Genomic DNA, 9,541 nt, shown 5'->3' on the forward strand with positions numbered 1-9,541 from the left:
GCAGTTATATACTTTGATTTTCATTCTTTTAATATTTTGGAGATTTCTTATATCAGTACACCAAGAGTCTTCTTAATTTTATTAGTAAGTGTAAAACATTCCATTATATGAATGTTGATTTATTTATTTAACCAGCCCCTTATTGATAGTTAATTTGTCTTTTGATTTTTCAGATGCTGCTGCAATGAATAAATCTGTATGTATGCTGTTTCTCACATTTTGGGAAGGGTACCTGTGTTTATAATTTTGAGAGATTTTATCAAATTCCTCTCCACTGAGTTTGTACTCCAACAGCAAGACATGAACGTACTATTTTCCTACACCAATGACATTGTATTATCCAGACTCTTCAGATCTTTAACAATCTAGACAACAGCTCTTTAGTGGCTAGAACCATGGAAGGTGCCAAAGAGGAAAAGAAGAAGGTTTCTATTGTGCCAAAAACCCTTAAGGAAAAGTGAAGGAATTTCTCAGAGCTGAAGACAAAGTGCCGGAGAAAAAAGTTTACCCAAAAGATGCTCCAAAAGGCAAGGAGAAAGCGTATCCATGAAAAAGTTAAGCACCATCACAAGAAATATAGGTAGAAGTATGGAGCTGAGATTCAAATGGCAGGAAAAGCTGGTGACTTCTATACCTGCGAACCTCAAATTGGCATTTGTCACCAGGATCAGAGGTATTAAAGATGTGAGCGCAAAGGTCTGAAAGGTGCTACAGCTCTTTCGCCTTTGCCAGATCTTCAATAACACCTTTGTTAAACTCAACAAGTCTTTGATTAACATGCTGAGGACTGTGGAACCATATACTGCATGGGCATACCCAAACCTGCAGTCAGTAAATGCATTGATCTGTAAGCGTGGTTATGGCAAAATCAACAAAAAATGAGGTGCCCTGACAGACAACATTGATTGCTTGATCTCTTGGTAAATATGGCATCATTTGAGTGGAGGATCTGATTCATGAGATCTATACTGCCGGAAAACGCTTCAAAGAAGCAAACGACTTCCTGTGGCCCTTCAATTTTTCTTCTCCATGAGGTGGAATGGAGAGAAAGACCATCCATTTTGTAGGAGGAGATGCTGGTGAAATGGAATAAGATCAACAGGCTTATTAGAAGGAGGAACTAAGTAAGGTATCTACCATGGTTATTTTTGTAATCTGGTCAGTTAATAAATAATGACTGCCTTTAAGTTAAAAACAAAACAAACAAAAACCCAATCTAGATGACAAATAGTTTCTTGCAGTTTTAATTTTAATATCACCTATTATGGGGGAAGCTGAGTATATTTTCATGTTTAGGAGCCTGTATTAGTTTGCTGTAGCCAAGTACCACAGAGTGGGTGGCTTAAACAACAGAACTGTATTGTCCCAGATCTGGAGGCTGGAAGTCTGAGATCTAGCTGTTGGCAGGGTTTGTTCCTTCCCAGGGCTGTGAGGATCTGTTTCATGCCTCTCCTAGCTTCTGGTGGGTTGCTGGCAATCCTTGGTGTTCCTTAGCTTGAAGAAGCTTATTGACATCTTTAGTTTCCTGGGGTAGCCTCTCAGTGTGCATGTCTGTGTCCTTTTTATAAGGACACTAGTCATATTGGGTAGGGCTCACCCTAATGATCTTACTTTAATTTGATTACCTCTTTAAAGACCCTCTGTCCAAATAAGGTCACATTCTGAGGTACTAAGAGCTAGGACTTCAACATATGACTCTTTAAGAGGACACACTTCAGCCCTGGCCAGTTTGGCTCAGCGGTTAGAGCGTCGGCCCACGGACCAGAGAGACCCGGGTTCGGTTCCTACTAAGGGCATGTACCTCGGTTGCAGTTTGTCCCAGGCCCCGGTTGGGGTCGTGTGGATGGCAACCACTCGATATGTCTCTCTCATGTCAATGTTTCTCTCTCTCTCTCTCTCCCTCCCTCCCTCCCTCCCTCCCTCCCACTCTGTCTCAAGATGAATGCAAAATTGTCCTTGAGTGAGGATTTAAAAAAAAGGAGGACACACTTCAATTCATAACCGAGCCATTTATATTTTCTTAACCTGTCTGTTCATATATTTTATGCATTTTCCTGTTGAGCTCTTAAAATTGATTTGCAGGAACTTTTCATTTGTTAGAAAAATTGCTCCTTTCTCTAGGATGATTAGAAATACTTTATGTTGTTTTTCTTTTTAAGTTTTCTTTGATTTTTCTGCACAGATAATTTTTACTTTTCATGTAAGTAAATTAATCAATTTCTTGTTTATGGTGCTTCTGAGTTTTTGTATTGTACCCAGAAAGATATTCCTCAGTTATAGTTCTCCCATGGTTTTCCACTAGTACTTTTATAGTATTAGTGATTTCTTGGTTTTTACTGTATTCGTTTGGATTTTCCCTGTCATGAGGTATGAAGCATGAAGCCAACTTTCTTTCTGGATAGCTAAACCTTTTCCCATTACTATTTATTGAATAATTAAATCTTTCCCTAGTTATTTGAGATACTGTTTCTAAAATATACTGTATCCTATATTTGTTTATTTCTGAATTTTCAAAAAATTTGACTCCAGTGAACTATTGTTAATGAATCTACTCTACACTGCTTTAATTAAGAATTTATATTTTGAAATATGGAAGAGCTAGTACTCCTTTTTAGAATTTTCATATTTCATTTATATCTTTTATTAAAGGGTTAACTTGGGAGAACTGACCATTATGATATCTAATTTAAAAAATTCATATAACTTTTAATTTAAATCTCAATATATGTTCAACAGTGGCATGGTTGTTGTTGTATTTTAAGTTGAGGTATATTTTACATAAAGTGAGTTTCATCCTTTTTAGTGGACAGTTCCATGAATTTTGACACATGAACAGAGTCCTATGTAACCACCACTACAATCATGATATACAGCACTTCTCCATCATTCTTAAAATTTCTCTTGTGCCCCTTTATAGTCAGTCTCTCCCCTCCCTAGTCCTGGGCAACCACTGATCAATGTTTTATCCTTATATATTTTTTAAGTTATAATAGACATTTATTTACAGTAATATATTTGCAGCCTAGATGGTTCTAAATTGTACATTTCAGGTTTAACCAACATCATTAAAATAGTGAGGATAGCCGCATCCACAGATTTCGAGTGCATGGTTATTTTTTTGCTCATTCTTCTCTTTCTTTTCTTTCCCCAAATAACCTCTTTCAGATACAGTTTAAGGTAGAATTCATCCTTCCCATATTTTAGCCACCGCTCTTTAGGCAAGACCTGCTGCCTCACAGACAAGTCCAGTGCTCTTTTAATTTGAAACAGTCATTAAATGAGTTCTCAGGAAGTCTTCCTATGGCCTCTTTTACTTCATTAATTGAATCTCACAGCACTGTGATACCATTTCGAATACCCTCCAGCCATTGGTTTGATGCTGCAACAGCAGGTCTGCTTACTGTTTTGACTCGAGACTCCATCCTCATAGTTTTGTCCCCTCTAGATTGTCATGTAATAGAAATCAGATGGTATAAAGTATTTGATTCTAGCTTTCACTAGGCACAGTGCATTTGAATTTCATCCATGTTGTTGTGGGTATCACTTTCTTTTTTCAACTTTTTTCTTTATTGATTTTTAGAGAGAGAGGAAGGGAGAGGGAGAGCAATTTAGAAACATCGATGAGAAAGGACATTGATCAGCCACCTCCTGCATGCCCCCAGCCTGGGCCCACAAACTGGGCATGTGCCCTGACCGGGAATCAAACCTGTGACCTCTTGGTGCATGGGTCAACGCTCAACACTGGCTGGGCTGTGGGTATCACTTTCTTTTTTTTTAAATCTTCACATGAGGATATTTTTTTCCATTTATTTTCAGACAGAATGGGGGCAGGGGGTGGGGAGAGAAACACCAATGTGAGAGAGACACATCACTTGGTCGCCTCCCACATGACCCTGACCAGGGCCGGGGATAGAACCTACAACCCAGGTACATGCCCTTGCCTGGAATTGAACCCTTCCATCCACAGGCCCACACTCTAACTGCTGAGCCAAACTAACCAGGGATAATTGACAAGTTTTTAAAGAGGTGATAATAGAATTTTGGTTATGCTAAAAAAAAAAAGTCATTTTTTAAGAGCTACATAATAAAATGTCTAGGACTTGCTTCTAAATTATCCCAAGGAAGTAGGAAAGGTGAGTGGGCCAGAGATAAAACAAGATTGACCATGTGTTGATGATGGCTGAAAATGGGTGATTAGCACATAAGAATTCATTATTTTATTCTAATTTTGCACATGTTTGGAATTTCTAGTAACTTGAGAAAAAAAAGATGTTGGTTTTGCCTACCTGGAGTGGCTCAGTTGGTTGAGTGTCATCCTGTGCATTGAAGAAGAGTTGCCAGTTTTATTCCTGGTCAGGGCACATATCTGGGTTATGGATTCGATCCCCAGTAGGGGCATGTATGGAAAGCAACCAATCGATGTTTTTCTCTCTCCCCCCGCCCCTCCTTTCCTCTATTTAAGCATGTCCTTGGGTGAGGATTTTTTTTAAATGTTGGTTTTTATTCTAAGACCAGTGAGAAGATATGAAGTGTTCCGAGTAACAATGATGGCACACTCAGATTTGAGTTTTACAAACCTCATTCTGGCTTCAACGCAGAGATCTGACTGGAGGGAGGCAGAGTGGCTGAGGGAGAACATTTTCGTACTTTTGCAATGGTTCAAGAAAAGAGATGATGGTTTGACTAAGGAACAGAAATGAAAATATTGGAAACGATGCAAGAACCATTTTGGAGAACTTGAGAGTGAGGAGAGCTGACATTCACAGAGATAGGGTCCAATGCAAGAGGATATGTTTGGGGTAGGAGAGGAATGCTTAGTCTTGGACAAGTTGGGTTATGGTTGCCTTTCAGACATCTAAATGGAAATTTCAAGGAGGCAATATGAAGATTTTAGAGAAAGCTGATACTAAATTGGGGACCAATGGCATGTCATAGATCATGGAAATGTGATCACTGTAATCTCTGCATAGACTAAAGGGAGTTAGTGTGAGAAGAGAACTTTTGGTTGAGAATTAACCCCTTAAGTATTTTATGACCAGGGAGAAGGATGTGCTACAAAAGAGCCAAAGTGTTGGGCAGGTGCGTGTGCATGTGGTGGGGGGTGGGAAGGAGGTATATCAATGGTCAGAAATGTGTGGAGAAGACAATGTGATGTTATGAAAATCTAGGGGGGAATCAAGTGTCTAGTGTTTCTGAGAATCAGGGTAAAGACAAAAATTGTCCATTTAGTGACATATAGGTGATTTCTCAAGGGCTTTATCGTGTGATGGGGCAATGAGACTGTAATGGTTGAGAAGTGAGTGAGATTTGAGCAACTGGAGAAAGCACGTTTCTTATGAGAACATTGGCTGTGATGGTCAGGGGAGGATGGGGCAGTGGCTGGAAGGGGAAGGAGGGTTGCGCTTTTGTTTTTAAGATGGGAAATATCTGAGCATGTTCACACGTTAAAGGGAAGGATCACATTAAGGGGAATAGTTGAATACAAAGTAGAGAACAGAGAAATAGAAGATAGGATTCAAGACAATGGGACTGTCCTAGTTATGAGAGAAGATACCTCCTCTGAGCAGGAAGGAGTAGACAAATAACATCTAAATTGATTTTTTTTAACCCTCACCCAAGGATATTTTTATTGATTTGAGAGAGGGAGACATTAATGTGAAAAACACCAATCAGTTGCCTCCCATACTCACCCTGACCAGAGATTGAACCCCAAACCTATTCCTGACTAGGAATCGAACCCACGACCTTTTGGTGTACAAGATGGTGCTCCAACCTAGCCACCTGGCCAGGCGGGGCCAAATGGTTTCTAGACCATGAGTGAGTTTCTCTGTCACCTCCCCCCTCTGAAATTAGAATCTATGAATGAGGGGGCAGACGGGAGTTGGGGAAAATTCAAGTTTGAATAACAAAGCCTGAAGTTGGAGATAATGAATTTAGAGGTAAAGTCTAAATTTTTGTGTGCTTCGTCAGATGCTGACCAAACCCTGGGTTCTACCAAAGGTACCACCTACATTTATGATTGTACTTATTTATTGCTTTTTATTTATCCATTTATGACTGTGCCTCGTCCAGTAAACTAAATGGGCAGCAAGTGCCACATTTTACCTGGCTTTCTTTTGCTAGCTCCAAATATATATATTTTTAATCCTCACCTGAGGATATTTTCCTGTTTATCTTCAGACAGAGTGGGAGGGAGAAACATCAACATGAGAGGGACACAGTGACTGGCTGCCTCCTGTACGACCATGACTAGGGCTGGGGACGAACCGCAACCCAGGTATGTGTCCTTGACCAGAATAGAACCTGCGCCTCAATGCCTCGCCCGACATGCGTTCTCAGGTATTTGTCACATGTTAAATGAATAAAGCCTTTATTTTTAGCAAAAGTAAGGGGAAATTCCCTTAGCTGCTGCAAGTACTTATTGTTTACCTAGGATTAGTCTGAGTGCTTTCCATAAATTAGCTCATTTAAGCCATAAAATAACCCACTGAGGTAGATCACTCTCCAGGTGAACAGAAACACGGAGGTAACTTTAAAAGGTCCCACAGCAATTAAGAGGCAGAGCTGGAATTTGAAGCCTGATAATTTATCAGTGCCCACTGTATGAATCTGTACCCAACACCTCTGCAACAGAAGCAAAAGAATGAGTAAACACCATGGTGATTATCAGATTGGGACTAGATAAAACTGAGAGTTCCTGTGCTTGCTCCTAATTATTTCTAGCACTAGGAATTTGTATAATGGCTATTTAGGCAGAAGAAAGCTTAGTTATGTAAATTAATGAACACTGCAACATTAATAACCAAAAAAGCATTCTAATTTCATACTATAGTCAGGCTGACTATAACAGCAATCATTTACTTTTAAAGGTTGGAAACTTTCTTTGTAAACACCTACTATTATGATGCAGTTACTTCAAAAAATGATGTTTCAAAAATTAATTACATCAACAGTATTATGTTACCTCTGCTTCATAGGGTTTAAAACTGATATCTGAAAAACACACGAGGATCCATTTCAATATCTTATGGGTATCAAAATAGCAAAAATGAAGAAAAGGAAATAAAGAAATGAGCATTCATCTGGCAAGGGATGAAGCGTCTTTCCTTCCTAGAGAAAACATTCTAAACCAATGGGGCAAATACAGTGATACCTCGGTTCTCGAACGCCTCGGATTTCGACCAAATCGGTATTCGACCAGGAGATTCGAGGAACTTTTGTCTTGGAATCCGAACAAATATTTGGAACTCGAACTTCCGAGATGAGCCGAGTTGAGCCGAATGGCGTTCATTCGGCCCAGCACGCCTTGCTTGCGTCACAGTGTGAGTGCAGAGAGAGAGAGTCACGCTTTGTGGAGAGAGTCACGCTTTACACTGAATTTAACCCTTAGACATACTGTACACTTTTATTTCTTGTTGAGACTTATGTTTTTCTACATATTTTATACAAATTAGGCCAGTAAATAGGCATTTTCTGGGGCTTGGAACGAATTAATCCAGTTTCCATTATTTCCTATTGGGTTTCATTGCTTCGGTTCTCGACCGTCCTCCTGGAACGAATTATGTTCGAGAACCGAGGTATCACTGTATAAAAATCCTAAATCGAAGGAAGACTTTTTAGAAACAGTTGCTACAATCAGCTCATCTGGAAGTTGCATTAGTGCAAACCTTTACTGAGGGCCTGCCTATAGAACCTGCGGCACCTTCACGGGGTTTTACAAAGCTTTGCTTATATGCTGACCTTGTCCTTAAGGAGTTTACAATTTAGCGGAAAGATGGAGAAATAAAGATGTGATAGAGCAATGACTGAACAGATTCCAGAGATTGAAAATTTACCATAAATGTAAAACATATACTGCAAAATGCGAGTTAATGGGGATGGCAAGGGTAGTAGACAGTACTGGATATATTCAGCTTCCTGAAAGAGACAGACATCTGGAATATTCAGGGAAAGAGTGCAGCTGAGAAAATCAGGATGCAAACAAGACTTCCTACCTGCTGCCTCTCTCTGCTTACTCTGCAGCTGGAGAAAATTGCAGAACGAGGAATGGGGATAGCATAACAGGGAAACAAACTTTTCAGTACTCTTTAGCACTTCTGATCATCACACTGGAACAGTTTGTACTTAGGTACTTTTTTTTTTTTAATCCTCACCTGAGGACATTTTTTCATTTTTTTGTTCAGATAGAGTGTGAGGGAGAGAGAGAGAAACATCGACGTGAAAGGGACACATCGAGTGGTTGCCACCCGCACGACCCAACCAGGGCCGGGGACAAACTGCAACTGAGGTACGAGCCAAACCCAGGTCTCTCTGGACCGCAGGCCAAAGCTCTAACCGCTGAGCAAAACCGGCCAGGGCTGTACTTAGGTACTTTTAATAGTTATCCTATAACCACCCTAAATGGGTTCAATGAGGTAAAAACCAGTTTCTTTAAAGTAATTACATAGTTACATAGGTGGGGCACCTTGAAGACTGCATTGGAGCTACCACATTTGAAGCAGAAAGTAACTACAGAGGCAGTACATTGGCAAACTCAAAGGGTGATTGGAGGTAAGAAACACCCTAATAGGAAATACTTTGCACTAATGAGTTGAACAGGAAGACAACCCCTAAGAAACAAAAAGTATGGTAATATGGCAGGAGAATACGGTTATGTCCATTTCTGCCCAGCCCCACAATTAACCAAAATATGGAGGTATTTTTTTTAAAAAAAGAGAAATGATCTCCTAAGCCAAGTCCAGGAGTTGGGACACCAGCACTGATAGTACCTAAAAGAGTAAAGTATGCATGCCTGGCTGGTGTGGCTCAGTGGATTGAGCATCGTCCCATGGACTGGGATGTCCAAGTTCCATTCTCCGTCAGGGCACATGCCTGAGTTTTGGGCTCAATCCCCAGTAGGGGGCGTGCAGGAGGCAGCCGATCAATGTTTTTCTCTCCCTTCTCAAAAAAAAAAAAATTAAGTAGCAAGAAACCCATCAGCAATACAAGTCAGAGGTAAGATATGGTCAGGGAAAGCAGGATTCATGCTTCAAGAAAAATAGAAAAATGTAAGTGGAAAAGGTTATGAAAATTTTCTTCACAGGGGAGAGGGTGGGTGCAGGTAAAGGAGGGTAAACGGGGGATAAATGGTGATTTAAAAAAATAAAATAAATATCTTCACAAAAAGTAAAGTGGAAGAACTGATAGTCTGCAAAAGCTAAGTAACCTGGAGTAAAGAATAGAAGATAGCAAATTTGTGGAGAAATCGGGGCAAAATATAAGCAATAAGGTAGTGCAGTCTTCTGGTAAGAGGTAGATCAAGAAGAATATAGTGCGATGTTGACTATTCTTCTCACTCAGCTGCTCTATACACAAAGTAGCAGCTGCCCAGCCAATTTTATAAACAGCAGAGCGTGAGATGGACATCCTGACCCAACTCTGTCACCTAAAGGGCCCGGATTTAAAAGAGTATTCCAAATTAATGAAACTAGTAGGTTGTCTTAGGGAACAATATTTAATCTACTTTCCCTGTACATCACTGACATGCTAGTTCAACACAGTA

At 40.0% G+C, this 9,541-nt stretch overlaps 1 pseudogene; it reads left to right on the plus strand.

Annotated features, from left to right (window-relative positions):
- The first annotated feature begins 392 nt into the window (after window positions 1-392).
- LOC118617699 lies at window positions 393-1,124 on the plus strand (annotated as a pseudogene).
- Window positions 1,125-9,541: the final 8,417 nt, after the last annotated feature.

This window comes from Molossus molossus, unplaced genomic scaffold (genome assembly GCF_014108415.1).
Source record: "Molossus molossus isolate mMolMol1 unplaced genomic scaffold, mMolMol1.p scaffold_m16_p_5, whole genome shotgun sequence".
In the NCBI taxonomy this organism is placed as follows: domain Eukaryota; kingdom Metazoa; phylum Chordata; class Mammalia; order Chiroptera; family Molossidae; genus Molossus; species Molossus molossus.